At 43.0% G+C, this 16,980-nt stretch overlaps 1 protein-coding gene across 1 annotated transcript in view; it reads right to left on the reverse strand.

Moving 5' to 3' along the window:
- Positions 1–3,867, reverse strand: part of phf24 (PHD finger protein 24) — a 47,183-nt gene extending 43,316 nt beyond the window's left edge. Inside the window, exon 1 of the mRNA XM_056433317.1 lies at positions 3,755–3,867. The gene's annotated coding sequence lies outside the window, so the exon portion shown is untranslated. The remainder of the gene's footprint in view (positions 1–3,754) is intronic.
- Between the last annotated feature and the right edge of the window lie 13,113 nt (positions 3,868–16,980).

The following is a 16,980-nucleotide window of genomic DNA, read 5'->3' on the forward strand; positions in this document are numbered from 1 at the left end:
GACTAATAAAGCGATAGATGGAAAGTAGATTTTTTAAATGAAAATTGTAAGGAAGCCCATCGAGAATCATGTTGTATGGTAGCTAAGTGTGTCCTCTTCCCACCGACATGGCTTCCATGGCGTGTCTACAAACAGGTCATGCGTATGTTGTGTTAGGCTAGAAGGAGGGAGGAGGTGTTATGGGAGGTGCGCCTGTCACGTGTGCAATGCTAGTAGAATCGGTCTCTGTCCTAATGAAGTTTGACCTGTGTGCATCCCACACATATCCTGCGCAAAAAGGCATTAGTAAAGAAATGTGTGTGTCTTGTTTTTATAAACTCCAAATTAAGTCGTTTGGATAATGTTTTGCCTCGACGTGATTTCGCCTCAATGTCGGATCTTTGCAATTGCCTCGGTGAGTACGATGTGAGCATGTCGGAAAGAATTTAGGGGCCAAAACGCACAGAAACTGAAGACGATCCTTCAAATGCCAAATAGATCAAGTCGTCATACCACATAGACGAGATAGTAAATATAGGAATAAAAACTCCCTCGGGCGTGACGCTCATTCGACTCGTGCACGAGCATGTGCCTCTGAAGCTGTGCTCTCCTTCCCGGACTCCTCTGAATGATTTAAATGCCCCCGGATAAAAAAAGATCCGCACGAACGGATGGAAAACAAGGCCACTCCTTGGGGCAGATTGTGACATACATGGCTGGGCCGATGTTATTCTGCACTGCGACAGATCGTCTCGAGGCGGCGTAGAACTCCGGCACTCATTTTCCGCGTGCGTGACCCGGAAGAAGAAATTCAATCTTGACCATATTTCTATACTTTTTCCACACGTGTCCACGAAACAGGTTCAGGTTTTAATCAGAATCAGAATCAGAATTGTATTTATTACAGTCTATCTGATCCATGTCAGCAATCGAGTGTGACGAGCTCCCGAATGATGAAGCTCTCAGGAGCATGTTGGTTTAATTAAATATTGATGATTTCAGAGGGACGGGGGCACCAAAGTGTTCTTCAAATCCATGTGATTTCTTTTTCATTTTGGAGCTCTTCGCTCATTACCGAAACTCTGCCCGGCCATGGTGCCCCCCAAGCTGAAAATGACTTAAGTTGGAATTGGAATCCATTTCCTCCTGTGGAGTGCAGTGTATTAGAGGCCAACGGGGACACCTTAAGGTCTATATTAGTATTCAGTCCTCCGTTGCCCCAAGTGTCGCCATGGGGATGTTATTGAGATCTGCAGGGTGCTCATATAACCATTTATCCACGGCTGACAAACATCAGTAGCGACGGTGTCATACCTCCGTAGAGAATTCTTTCAGTGGAATATATATTTAAGAATTTATTGCGTGTTTTAACATTTCAGGTGCATTTGGTCGGTCCAGGTGCCTGAGAAGATATCGTCTATTAAGATGTAGCAAAAGATTGCCGATGGGCAAAGTTCAACAATCTAGTTCAAGTGACGTCCCCTTCTCTTTTTTTTTTTAGAGCGGGCCTTTGAAATCCATCACTTCGTACGTCGTCGGGTGGAAATGTCATTGTCAAAGGAGTCAGAAAGAACCGAATCCGCTGGCAGTTGACTTTTTTCTCGGTCACATATTTTGATTTATTTTTATCCGCACAGTGCCATCTGTGGTTTCCAGCGTTACTGCTCGTGACCCCTTTTTCCGAACCAAGCCATTTTGTGATCGTTCATCAGAGGTCGTATAGCCTGAGTTTTGGACATGTGTCGTAAGCAGTTCAACCATAGGGTCTTGTTTCCTTTCCAGGTTGTATTCACAGGCCCCTGCGGAGCAAAATTAATCCATAGTGCAACAACCCATGTGCAGCATTTATGTTATTTATCTCCACCATTCTGACACCTTAAGTTTATCTTCAAGGCCCTTTGAGTTGCCGGGTCCCGATGGCAACCACTGCTTCACATGACAAACCATTCAAACCGTGTAATACTTAGAATCTCATGTTTGAGCTTATTTTCACCCCACAGCAACTGTTTGTCCGACACTCGGTGTCAAGTCAACGAATATATCTCACGTCATGAAACTTGAAACGGGGACGCTGTATCTGCCAATGTTCCTCTGACTGTATATCAATCCCCATTCCCGAAGCTGTTGGATGACACTGTAGTGTGCTGATTAGAATCCCAACCAGCCCTCCTTTTCATTCCTTATTTCGGGGGAAGAGAGAAAGGAGGGAGGAGGGTGGAGGGGAAGAGATTTAGTTTTTTTCAATGGGAGCCCCACAAAGCATGCGTGGGAACGAATCCCCCTTCAGCCGAGGGATCTCGCCCACAGACCATGCGAGGCAGAGACCTGGAACTAATTACGCGAACGAGTTCACCCTGTTTCCCGTAATGACGAGCGGGTGGCGTCATTAACCGCCATTTAAAACGACGCAGGTGCACGCGCACTCGAGAACGGACATGTCGAATGTGAGAGTTGAAGTTCGGTTTCTCCTGCTCGCGTCCACTTTCTCGTAGGCGGGATTAACACAGCGGTAGCTGCATGCAACTCGCGCCTCCTGGCATGCCGTTGCCTCCTCTCCCATCCATGCACCGGAGCACAACAACCAATGTCCTCCACAACTACAACAACAACAACAAAGCATGACAACAAATGCAAAAAGAGGAGGGGGGTTGAAATGCAATGTTCCTAAATAGAAAGTGGGAGGTGGGGGATTTTCAACCTCAATGCGTCGTTAGGCTGGAAGCATCACGTTGGGATTCAGGCGCTGCCAGGCAAGAAGGAGCCTGTGCCAGCTCAGAATGCTCTTGAGCGAGAGAGAGAGAGAGAGAGAGGGGGGGGGGGAGAGATAGAGAGAGAGACCCACAATAAGGCACAGAGCAGCCCGGGCTGCAGGGATCTGTCTGAGAGCGAGGCGCAAACAGGACTCACTCAAGAGGGTTTACAGCACGAGTTGGCTCGTTTGTGGGCCCGGGAAATAACGGCGGTGAAGTCTGATGGAGGGCTAATGGACAGCAGCACCCCCCCCTCCTCCCTCTCTCTCTCTCTCTCTCTCTCTTCCTCTCCACACACACACCCATGTGTGGGATGGTGCTGGGAAACGTGGAAAGAGAGTGGCCGGGAGGGGGGGTGCAGGACAGAGCACAGTACAGCATGCTGCGCAAGATTCAGAACCATCCAACCATGCATTTCTCTTATTGATAGGCTACAGCTTCCTGGATAAGGTCACTAAGGACCCCCCCCCCCCCCCCAACACACACACACGCAGACACACACACATACACACACATGCCTGGTTCTTTAACACGTATTCTCCCGATGACGTACATGCACACGCACTCCCGAGAACTCCCCACATTGTCTTTTCACTCGAGCTTTCTCTCTCTCTCTCTTCTCTCCCGGGCTGCAGTTGTCAGTCCAAAGGCACACAACGGTTACGCGTGAACTCCCGCAGAGTTTTATGATAACAGAGCGCGCGCCGCGCATCCACACCCATGTGGGATATACTGACCTAAATATGCAACTACACATGCATCCCGTTGCAAGCATCTGCATACCGGCTCACCCCGGCAACCCGCGGACACACACTGGTCCAGTGACAGCCCCATTGAACGCAACACCTATACGCACGAAATGTAACGCGGACCAGCGTGTAACGTCCCGTTGGGCAGTTTTGGTTATGTAACCTGTTCGAAGAGGGGGAGGAGGGGGGGGGGGGACCACGCTTGACTTATTGTGATACTCACCATTCATACAAAATAAATAAGAATAATAGAAGAAAAAAAGAGCTTCCGTTTACCTCGGCTTCTGTGGAGACTTATCTTCTTTTTTCTTCTTTCTTTTATCCCGTTGCCCCCTTTGCTGTCTCAAGCCCGGCCGTCCAGCATGGCAAGACCTCCACTCGAATGTAGTAGTACGCGCCGCCGTTGCTGGCCCCCCGTGGGAAGGAGCCCCCCACCACCACCAGCACCACCACCACTCAGACCCCCGACAGCAGCAGCAGAGATGACGTAGTATCCTCCCTTCCTCCTCACAGAGGACGTGTGCAGGCGGAGTGCAGCTTCTCTTCAGGTAAAGAGACTTCTCCAAGAGCCGCGGACAGCTCCGGTGCTGAAATCTCTCTCTCTCTCTCTCTCTCTCTCTCTCTCTCTCTCTCTCTTTTTCCGCCCTCCTCCCTGAGCTACACCCTCAGCATCCGAGGAGACTGCGCGGCTGGAGGCAGGAGGAGACTGTCGTGGAATACAGACTCACCGCTCTGAAGATCGGTCGAGGATTTATAACCCATCATGTTTTGCAGTCCCCCCCCCCCCCCCCCATCCCTACGCCCTTCTCTTCCTCCTCCTCCTCTTCCTCCCTGCCTCCGGTAGTTAGTTTTTCGCCACGCCATCTTTTCGGGTTAACAACTTGTGGGCTCCTCTCTTGGTGCGGGTGTCCACTAGGAGCCTGAAGGTCTCCAAATAACAGCGATGCCAACAATATGAATAGGGGATCATTTGATGTTGTTGTTCTTTTTCACAGAGTCAATGTTTCAGTCCAATGTGATCATAACAATACTAATCTGTTGTGATTTTTTTAAATTCGAGATTAGAGTAATTAACCTTTGGATTAATGTTGATTTGAAAATCAAGATTATTGTGACCTTCGATAGGATAACCCGTTGGCCAACGAAAATACAACAGGATGTGTATTAAAAAAGGCCATCGCAGTTTCCACATCGCCCATTCAAACTGTTTTGTCTTCAACCAATAGTTCAAAGACATGCAACTCAGATTAATTTTCTTTCAATGTACCACAATCAGCATCAAGTTATTCTCGTCATTTGACTCAGAAATGTAAATGAAATTATTGATGGATTAAAATATACTCAGAGAGTTTAACACATAATCCAAACATAACCATTAGCATCCATTATTATGTTGTATATTGTTCAATATCTGGATTGACATATTACACAGATATGATGCTAAACTTTTATTTGAACACTTGTATATATTAATACTTTTTTAAAAATCCTTTAAAAACACCAGACTAAAAAAAAACCTTGAGGAACACCATGGAATATTTTCTGAATTTTCTTTTTCAAAATATTCAGTCTTAGCATACTGAATCGAAAGTTTTACAACAATAACCTCTCGCTTAGGACCTTGCACATTATTATTTGTGTGTGTGTGTGTGTGTGTACTGTGAGCTCTCGAAGGTGAGCTGCTCTCCAGTGCCTTCTCCAGCAGTGTATACGTGGTTGATGTATGAACAATAGCGTTGTTCCACAGCCTGCTGGTTCAAATGGAAGGCCGTGCATTATTGATGAAGACGTAAGTGCACACTGAACCATCGGTGTTCAGGGAAGAGAGGAAAACAATGGTACATACGGTATGTCACAAGGGAACCCCGACCTCTCACATTCCTATATACATTCCCCCCCATGGAGTCACCTCTTTATAAAACAAATCGGGAATGGATTTCTCTCTCCGTGTTAGGCTTATATGGCTTCATTTTCACAAAAATCCTTTTCTTTTTACATTTCTTCCGGCAATCAATTTTCCAAATGTTGGTGATTGTGCACTTTAAAGGGAAGGAAAAAAAATAGTCAACATATTTAAGGGGAGAGATAATGTGTAAATTAAATATGATTAGATATTTATAGTAAATAAGAAAGTAGTCCAAATCTTTAAGAGGAGAGATAATGTGTATATTAAATATGATTAGATATTTATAGTAAATAAAAAAGAAGTCCAAATCTTTAAGAGGAAAGGAAATGTGTAAATTAAATATAATTAGATTTATTTTTATTTTTTTAACTTTTCTTTTCGGGGCTCTAAGTGAAGACAAGTTGCTTGGAACTTTTTTCTTTTTTCTTTAAAGAAGGCTGGGAAAAGCAAATAGCTATGACCTCAGTTCCTCTTTCAGAATAGTAGCATTGGTCACAGTCTGCCACTATTAGTAGTCCATTCACAGTCTGCTTGCATTCTTATATAATAGCGTTCCCAAGGATTTGGAGTTGAATTTTTTGGAGCACTGCAATCACTGCCCTTTCAGCCCTGAATAACTTCCCCTTGTGGAATGAGAACAATGGACCCTGGAAGCCCCATGATGATCCGCCCCCCCCCCCCCCCCCGTTCGAGTGTGCACTAATTGCACCTTCCTCTTTCTATATTCTGTCACTCGTTGTTGTGGTTTACGAAGTTGTACTGCGAGAGTAGCAATTAGAGAAATGACCCCTCATTCAGTAAGTGCCTTCTGATTAATTACACCCCATAATCATCATCTTCGTCCAACCAAGGTGATGATGATTGTAGGAGAGAGGGGGGGGGGGGGGGATGATGAGCCCCCGGAAAAGGTAAAAAGGGAAAGCAATGCCACATCCTTCTCATTCTGATTCTTCTTCTCGTGTAAAACCATGGTAAGAAAGGAAAAAGCCCTCTGGGGTAAATTAGTAATTTATGATATTGGGCTATATAAAGTAAACTGAATTGAATTGAATTTAAATACTTGTCTCTTAGAAAATGTCACACTATTACTTTACCGTCATCAACACTTTTATCGGTCTAGTTTTGCACTAATGAAGCTATAGAAACCTCCTAATCACACATGCGCCTCTCTTTAGAAACACTATTCTGTTCACACACAATTGATTTGTTCATTTCAAACCCTTAAAATCCGTCAACAATGTGCTTCAATTTTGGTTTATTTAGAATTCAACCTCATCATGGGATGAATGAGCATAACGTGTGAAACCAAAAGCAAAATTATAATGAAAATATGTCACATACATTTTTTATTCGTTTAGACATATTAACATAAAACAAATCCACAAATGTCAGACAGAAACATAAAAATATATATACACCTACAGTATATATACATATAAACATACATACATATATATATATATATATATACACATATTCAAATATATATATACTTGTACATAGACATACATACACATGCACACGCAAAACAGGACACAATGATATATATATAATATATATACATATACATATATAAATATATATATACATATATACATATATACATACATACACATGCACACCCATACATACATACATACTCCAAAAATCATAAAGAAGATATGAACATTAGGACATTTGGTTCTCCCCCTGTGTTCATCCACTATCATATTGCCATTTTTGCTGTATTGTGGTTCCTACCTGTAGAAAACCCTTCGTACCGGCACGACGCTCCTTCCCCAGTGACCGCCGGCGTTGTTCCAGGTGGCACTTTAAACACGATGTGTCACATGGAAGACTCGGAGGAGACCATTTTTATTCCTTTTTTTGGTCAGACACTTCAAGGAGAATGCGGGAAGCACTCAACTCGTGTTTCATTTGGCTCTGAACAAATTGTTCTCCGAAGAACTTGAGATGATATTGCATGTGTTTGCATACATATCCAGAGATCAAGTGTTGTATTAGGTCTTGCAAGCTACAGACAGCTATAGGTGACATGTATAGGGCCTTCCACCTGACCCAACCAATAGTTAGCTTTTAAAAAACACAGCTTAAATGTGCATCTAATATTCATAAAACTGCTGAATAATGTATGTAGGGTTTCATTCTCATGGCGATGCAAATAGATGACTCTTTTGTATGACATGTTTATTATACGTATAGAAGTAAAATACTTGTTTTGCTTTTACGTGCTTATACTGTAAATTTAGCCCTTTATTGTTTCCATAACCTGCTGTCGTTTCAGTTGTTTATGTCTTTTTTATTTTTTTTGGGTGACATCCAGTGGCGGCTGGCCCCAGCCACCTTGAGCCACACAAAAAAAATATATTAAAAAATATTATAATAATATGAATTATATATATATACATATATAAATTATACAAATTGTCAATATTTGTGGTTTGGAGATATGGAACATACTATAATAATAATAATAATAATAATAATTCGAACTTATATAGCGCTTTTCTGAATACACAGACGCTTTACATGGGGACAAGAGACACCGACAAACAGAACAAAATAAAAAATATATACCCAGTAATATTTGCTTCTACAATCTGCTGTCATTTCAGCGGAGAGCACTCCTGTCTAACGTGAAAAAATTGTTCTGAATTGAATGTGCCAGCGTTATCATTGTCAAATGCATTTTGCGCCACATGAGAAGAACTGAAGCTTGACAAGCTTATCAACAGCCGAGGGGGCGTTTTTTCTTCTTCTTCTCTGTCCTTTGTCGAACATCATCATTCACTGTCAGAGCGTAATGTGTGTGTTCATGTCTCCGTCTCGTTTCCAATAGCCCTTTATCTCTTTTGTTCAAGCCGACTTTAAATTCTGGACTATTTCATTTTCCTATTTTCATTCAGCCCACGTAGCTGAGCAAAAAACAACAAAGAGAAAGTCAAAGATACAGAGGTCAAGCATGCTGCTTGCAAAAATAATTAAGGTGAAGCTGCTTTGCTTTCGGGGGATGACGAGGACTCTTTTATGTCACATTATCTAAACATGTATTTCACATTTTACAGAAAGCTCTTGACAGGAGAAGGGGTTTAGGATCAGCCTGGGCTTAAAGCTTCTTCTACTTCTTTCATGTTCAAGCAATCTCAGATTACTGAAAGATGACTGAGCCTTGCATCTCAACACAATGTTGATTAGAAAAATGAAACATCACTCTAATTTTAAACACGTCCTTACATGTTTGCTTGTCGAATGTGTTTTTATTATTTCGTGTAAAATGGAATATTTATTTTTCATTCATAAATCCCTGCTGTACATTGGTGTGTAGCATCCCTTAGTGTTTAGCTTTAAAGACTGTATGCTGGGAAAAATAATAACTTGTTGGTGCCAATACCAACACTGTTGCTTAGCAACTGATGAGTTTCGCAACCGATATCAATTTCACTCCGATAGATATAATTTTCTGTCTCCAGTGAGTTGTTGTTTTTTTGTAGAAAGTGCACAATCAGTCCCTCAGACACCAACTCGTCTTCATACAGAGTGTCACAAATAACAGCAGAGATATATTTAGTTTTTAATAATCAAACCTCCCTGTTGTTGTGTCATACATATTGTTAAATAGAACACATCATCACCGTCATCATCAGAATTTGGGGCAATTACATTCTAAAATCATGGTCTAGCATCCCTTTGAAAATGTGCTGCTTGAAGAATTGTCGAAAGCATTCGCCATTTGATCCCATTCCAACTGTCAGGACTCGAAATATGCTCATTTGCATATCACAAGGAATATAAATTACCATCTTCTGATTCTATAATCTTAAACCATAAATATACAACTTGCAGTCCATCGTGAAAAGTCTACACTGTCAGACTCTCACCGGCAGCATGACAGCGGTGTGAAGCAGTGAGATGAGACAATGACCTTGTAAAAAAAAAAAAACTCAAACAACGAACCATTTCTAGGTCGACAGTTCATCAACAGGTGCAATGAGCACCGGCGCAGTGACTTGAATATCCGAGGCGGAGGAAGTTGTGAATGTTGTACTCCGTCTGCTTCAACATGACAAATGTGCATCATTTATAGCTCTCGTCCTCAAGATTTAGAATGCAGCTTATTCGCTCATTCGGCTTGTTTTAATGCCCATTTTGGACAGAGGCTCTATGTTTATTACATTACATTACATTTAGTTGACGCTTTTTATCCAAAAGCGACTTACAGTCATGTTACAGTCATACACCGTAGCTACAGCAACAGGGAGCGAGTCAGGGTTACGTGTGTTGCTCAAGGACGCATCGACTGAGGGAATAGGGATTGAACAGCCAACCTCCTGCTGATGGGTTGTCCGCCCGTCCAATCCATTCTCGTGAACTTTGGTACAAACGTCCAACTGGACTCAAGGATGAAGTAATTGAAGGTCAAAGGTCAATGTCTCATTCTCGTGAACGCGATATCTCAGGAAGGCGTTGAGGGATTTCCCTTAAATTTGATACATTGATTATAATTTGGTGCAAAAACCTCCCAAAATGTTGTCCATATCTGATGAATTCATATGCTAATTATGAAACTTTTACACAAAATATCTCATAGGATATAATGATGAAGTGATGACATTTCCCTGAAGGGTTGTTTGGGAGTTTTTCCTGATCCGATGTGAGGTTTTGGGACAGGGATGTCTATGTGTACAGATTGTAAAGCACTCCGAGACAAATTTGTAATTTGTGAAATTGGGCTATACAAATAAACTGAATTGAATTGAATTGAAATTTTGGACTCGACCAGTTGACGGAGGCACATAATCGCAACGCTGTGATTCTATTATAATTCAAAATTATTGTTATACCGGCTAGGGCAATTAGTAAATATTAACATTATCTTTGTCAAGAAGTGTATAGTTTTAGCTGGACAAACATCCATTTCGTGTTTTTGTACAAATAATGTTATAATAAAACATCCTGCTGGAACTTTCTGACACATTACATTTAATTTAGCTAATGCTTTTATCCAAAGAGACAAACAATCATAACCCATACGGGCAATTCAGGGTTAAGCGTTTGCTCAAGGACACATCGACTAGGACTAGCTGGGAATCGAACCACCGATCCTCTGTTTGAAAGACTGATGAGCTAACCACTGACCCACTGATGGACCTGTTAACCACTGACCCACTGACGGATGTGCTAACCACTGACCCATATTTAGTTTTGTTCTACATTATTCTCTTGCAGTTTTCTGTCATAAGAAAGGTTTCTACGTCATCCTGCACCAAGGCCTCAAGCCTTAAAGAGGCAGTTACCAATATATTCATACAAACTATGGATCATGAATGTCCCTCAAAGTGACCAATCCCCAAAGAATGAACCTGTCACTCAGCTCAACAGAGTCATGTCTTCCGCCATATGGGAATATAGTGTAGCATTTATCTGCTAAAGAGTCTGATATTTCCGTCAGTGTTTGGTAGAGTGCAAAAACAAGAGCATAAAGAGAGTTATTAAAGAGAGAGTAAAGATAAGTAATCATTTGTTTGGTCTGTGGCCCTGCGCCTTCAAACCGAGACGTTCTATGTAGCCCTTTAGCGTGGGTTTGGACCTGTGAGCAGCGTGTCATGCAAAGTGTCATATCGAAATAAACTTATCTGTTCACAGGAAACATACAGATAGCACTTGTTAAGGTACATCTCAATCAATTTTTTTAATTCCAATGTCAGTTTACTTAATTTTAGATATCTACACATGTTACATGACTGGCTTTAGCTATGCAACAAAACTACGGTTCAATAATATCAGTGTTTACACAGAACACGAGTAGCGGCCTGCCGGGTGAAAGTCCTGTGTTTGTTTCACCCATCCAACCGTGGGTCGATTCCCAACTCCTCCTGTTCGCCTGTCCAAGTGTCCTTGAGCGAGACACTGAACCTCAGGTTGCTCCCCCGGTCTGTTTACAGCAGCCCTGTAATACGGACGGATGAAATGCAACGGTCCGATATCATGAATGTACCTGTGTGTATGTTATGATGGAGCACAAACTCAAACAACGTTGGTCATCTTTCCACTTTAGTCAACCTAAAACCTTGAACAAGCTCTCAGTGGGCAAAAGGGAATCCGTAGAACCGTTGACCAATAACGGATGCATGGGTGGTTTTTAGGATTGTGTAATGTGTACACTGACACTGCAAGAGATGCTGGTTTGTGGTGAGAGGTTGAGGACAGGAGGTAAGTTTGGGGTACCCTGTACATTTGTGCACTCATGTAGGTTGTGTCTAGAAACACGAGGCTATTGGTTGGTGCTACCTCTGTATTGTTTTGACAAGAACTTTGTTAGAGAAGCAAGTGAAGCCATTTTGTTTGTTTCTTTTCATAAAGGTAGTTAGCCAGGCCTAGTGTTGTTATCTTGATTTCATTTCTTTGGCACAACCACAACTATCCCAATCTCTCCCACATTATTGAACCTTTATCTTTTGTGTTAAGAATAAATATTATTTGAATCCATTACTCCTACTTTTGATATTTTTCACATATTCTTTGACTGTCATGTGTTCGTTCCCCCCCCGCTTATCCCCGAGACCACAAAGGGGACGTAACGCAATTTAGGATAGAGTTTGGGGCAACCACGGTGATGAGAAGCTGGATGGCAGAGACTTTGCTACGTCATGCAGTGCAGATTTGTTTTGCTCAGAAATAAATCGCATCACGGAAGCCAAAGCGGCTCCATAATATCCCTTTTATTGAGATTTAAATGTAAAATGACTAGATATAGTAACTTTAAATTGACTGCCCCCCCCTGTCTTTCCTCTGCAGTGGCTTATCCCACACTCACACATCCCTGCAGTGATAGAATGAAGTGGTAATTGGATTTCCACCCTCACGCCCGGAATCCGATAGACCGTCGCCAAATGCTAATCTCTTATACCTGTCCATTACTGCGGCGTGACCAAACAGCGAGGAAGAGCGCCGACTCATCCGGTAGCGGCGCTACATCTGGAGCGCAGCTGCTCACTGTCACGCCGCGGAGCTCGGTCAGCGGCATGCGGCTCACCTCGTGACTGGGCACAGTCGTTGTGATTTTTATCCAGATGCCGCCCGCAGTTTGATGCCGCTCAAGCCCTCATCAATCAAGGCCACCGTCCTTCCTCCTCCTGCTGCTCCTCCTCCTCCTCGTCAAAAGGATTGGGTTTAGTGAATCGCCCGTGACGTGGATGTTCGTGCAGATTGAAGTCAAACTGTGCACGTATAGGCCCCGTGGTCGTTTCCTCGATCCACGGGGTTGATTAATGATTTGGAGACGTGCTCGTTTGCCTCCGACAATTTGACGTCTTTGTCTGCGGATTCATTAGCCGATCTGACGAAGCCCCATTATTCAGCATCACTCCCCAGAGCTGACGGAGTGGATCTGCCACCGAGGCATTACGGACCACAAGCATCCATTAGGACCAGGAGAGGGGAGGGCCGAACACAGTGTCGGACAGCTTTTGAATTTAATTAAATGTGTCACCTTTTTGGGGGGGCCTATTTATGGCCTGGACGCAGTGAGGGGGGCCACTGGCTGTGACTCCTGCGAGCACAGCCAGAGAACGTACCGGAGCTTGAGCTTCAACAAGACGCCGGACTTGTGAGATGAATTGTTCGAGAGAAGATACGGTCGATATGAAAACACGTGGTAGAATCGCTTCAAATAACAAGATTGTATAATGTCGGAGGAAAAATCCTGAATCATTGTTCTCGATTGTGCGAATTTTTTGAACATACCATCTGTGTACATGTGGCGGAAGAACTGAGACAAGTTCAAAGGTGCGGTGACAAGACACCGATGATGACAGGGAATATCGTGGGGTTACATAACTTCATGGACTCAAGCTAAACATAATCAATTCGAGACTGCCTTGTCCTATCACGGCGCTCCGCTTGAGCAGAATCAGCTGAGTCGGTCGAACACGGATGTTCAACTGGGCTTCTGTGAACGTATAAAAGACAAGAAACTTGGACTAAACGACAGCAGTACTTTCTGACAGTCTTACTTGAAGGCTCGGAGATTCCTGTTCCATTCAGCTGAATCATTTCATGACTTGTTTGTATTCAGGGCATGGTTGATTACTAAACTTGTGAGTGTTATAGGACAACCATGCTTAAACTACTTTTGATTTCTCACAAAGTAAAGGAACACTAATTTCCACCACATATTCCGATGTCATTTAGGGATTTACAATCTTTTAGACTAGAACTCCAGAGTCAATATCGTGATTATAGTGAATAAGAAAAACAACGAGGATCCTAGAATATTTGTGATGTGATTCAAATTGGGCTAGGAAGCTGCTCAGGCGATAATACATGGGAGGGAGACTTCACGGATCCATATTAGATTTCTCTGAGCATTTGCAACCAAATTAACTTCATTTTCTGGCAGCGATAATCAATCCATGCCGAGAGAAAAGTAAACATAATCCAGGGAGCACTCATTGTCCCAAGCAAACAGACTGAATGATGCGTTTGATGGCTGATGATCGGTCATGCAGCGTGATTCGATTGCGAAATAAGTAGCGCTTTATCAACTTCAACTTTCCAAACACTCCCATCTTTCCATTTCTTCATTTCCAGTGTTTTCACCCCCGAGGGCTTGGTCGGACAAACGGGTGTCCTTCGATAATCTTCTACTCATGTCCCGAATCAATTTCGTCCTGCGGATTCGAATTGACGCCCTACTTTAGAAAGACTAATTGCAGACGGCAGCTGGAAGTGGAAACAGAGGGCAATCTGATCGGCAATGCACATTTATTTCACTAAAAAACCTCCTCTGTGTGTATTTTGACTTTTGTCTTTTGATGCTAAATAATAAAAAGTGTAAATATGAATCACACGGCCACCATGACATTGGAGTTCTTTCTGCTCACACCAGCGCACGCCGAGATGTAACGTGATCTGTGGCTACCAAGGTAACCTGCCTCTGCTGCTGGGGCTCTGAAAGGACTGTGCGGGGTTAATTAATTAGAAATGACGTGACAGAAACGGAAACGACATCCGAGACCACCGGAGACGGCGGGCTGAGTCCGGATCGGCCTCCCAGTTCGAGAGCAGGGCCTCCCGAAGTTGTTGAGTAAAACTATCCGAATCGCTTCCACCCAATGATGTCTTCCACTTTTGGAAATGAGAAGGATAATTTCTGTGCACTCCGAGGGAGTAATGAAAGGAAAAGCCATTAGCCGTGCATATGAGAACCACCTTCCCCTGACTCTTTTAGGAGCAGATAATGATTCAGAAATTAGGAGTAGATAATGTTTGGAGTACAAATGACAGTCCATATTTCCATGGCAGCTGCCCAACGGAGCATTTTAATACAATTTAATATTTGATGGGACCTATTCCTTTAATGGGAACGCCGTGTTTCAGTCGCACCTGATAATGGGGGGCCGATCACAATTGAAGGGATTTGGTCAACAGCCTGAATCTCGGCTACAGACACAAAGAAAACATACAAACTCTCCACAAGTCGTCATGTTTCTGTAAAACCACAAAAGACTCCGTCACCAACTACGTGAAGAGCAGCCCTTGGGCATTGTCCAGAACCTATTGCCAAATCCAATGCATATTAATTAGCAGTCATTCAAGTCTCCGTGGATTATCATCCCCAAATAAAAACATAATTGGACTTCTGTGCGGACGGAGAAGGAGGGATATGACAAGCTCATTTGGGAAAAAAACGGATGACAAACAGACAGCTGTGGGCGAAACGCAGCATTGCGATGATCTAATTACTGTCTTCCGCACATCCTCTACAGTTACAGTACAGCTGCCTCCCCAAATCACTGGCTATGTTAATAAGTTAAATATCTCGTGCACACGGAAACCAACTGAGGAGTCCCCGGCTGAGCAGGCTGGCTCGTTGGACCCGGTGTCCTCGGTATAGTTGGTCAGGTATTTAGTTGTGAGACATTATACGTCACCGTTTTGTGGTGCAACAAAACAATGACAAATGTTTAAGATTATAAAAGACAGGGGAAAAAACACTCAAAGGGGGGAGAGAACACCACCTGATGGTTTTCACTTAGCGTGATTGCTGCCTTTTTTGGCCGTGGATATTAAACATTACAGTAAGAGGGCCGTCATTTAAATTACGGTAAGATTAAATTTCACGTAACGACTAATCTGCCTCCTCGGGACTGTGTGAGCACAGCAGAAAACACACACATCAATGTGAAATAAGAAACAATTACGAAACATTGGCATTGACATTTAATGATCACCAAGTGTGAATCGTGACACCCTCCTCAGTGATTGTGTATATACTTATTGCTTTTTATGATGTTTTTATTAATGATTTCATGATGAGGCAAGTAATTGATCGTAACCTGTATGTTTATTGCTTTTTTATGATGTTTCTGGGATAACCTTTCTCTCCATTAGTGAAGGCTTGTAATATCTGGCCACAGGGACTACAGTTGATATCTAGCCTTAGCTAAGACTGACACATTTACCCCTGGGTTGATCGATGTGTACGGCCCCTGTTCAAATAAATAAATCAATGAAATGAAATTATTATAATGCAGCATGACATACTGATCTTCTCAACCACACAAGGATTGAGGCTTTCGAGGGGTCTCAAATCAAATTTCAGACACTGACCGTGTTTACATGCATTTGAATAACTGGCTTAGTCGGACTGAAATCGAATTATCCGTTTCATGTAAACACCTTTGTTCGACTATGTGCGGTCCGACTACGATCCGATTAACACCCCTGGATAACTCGATCCGATCCGGTTGATAATTCGACTATCGCGGCATGTAACGGTGAATTGGATTAGGAACTGGACTTTGCGTCTTTGCGCATGCTTGAGATCCCGCCGCCCTCCTCCCCCCTCCCTCCCATGTCGTGACCCGGAAGTCGAAAGAGTCGAAAGAGACGATAATGTCACTATTAACATCATGCAAGAATAGTAGAGGGATGTAGCTTCGCCTTGCTCTCTGTTCGCCATCTTTCTCGAAATGTTGATGTTGTTGTTGTTGGTAGTGGTGAAGAGGTCAAGCGGAAATGGCTGTATCACCACGAGTTGTAATGAAAACAGCGCCGCCTATGGTATCGGATATGACATGCTTTCGGCCAATGATTCAAATTACTCACTGCCATGTATATTGGGATAACAGCAGATCCCCCAAAAGATAGCATAGTCCGACTAAAGCAAGATTCGAATTATACCATCATGTAAAAGCACTGACTAGTTGATGTATAGCTAAACCAATTGACTGAATACATTTCAAACGAAAGAAAAAGGACAAACAAATACATTAAAGTTTCATCTCGACACTTGAAAAGTACGAGTTGAAGGTCTGACCACGAGCAGGAGAGAAATAAAGCACTGCGTCGACACCCCGTCATTACGCACAAACACCTTGGCGCCTCGCTGTGTCAGCCGTGATGCTCTTGTGTACTTGAGGAAGAAAGACATGCTTAGCTCGCATGCATAATTGATCGAGTCGGAAAGAAAAAAAAGAAGAAAAGGCCTTTGCCAAAGCCCTAATGTGAAAGGAAATGGACTGCCACTTATCTCAGATGTGCGCTGTTATGGATGTCTTGTTTTCTCATCGGAAGCCACTCTGGCTGTTGCCAA

The sequence above is a fragment of the Pseudoliparis swirei genome, chromosome 15, assembly GCF_029220125.1.
Source record: "Pseudoliparis swirei isolate HS2019 ecotype Mariana Trench chromosome 15, NWPU_hadal_v1, whole genome shotgun sequence".
Taxonomy (NCBI): domain Eukaryota; kingdom Metazoa; phylum Chordata; class Actinopteri; order Perciformes; family Liparidae; genus Pseudoliparis; species Pseudoliparis swirei.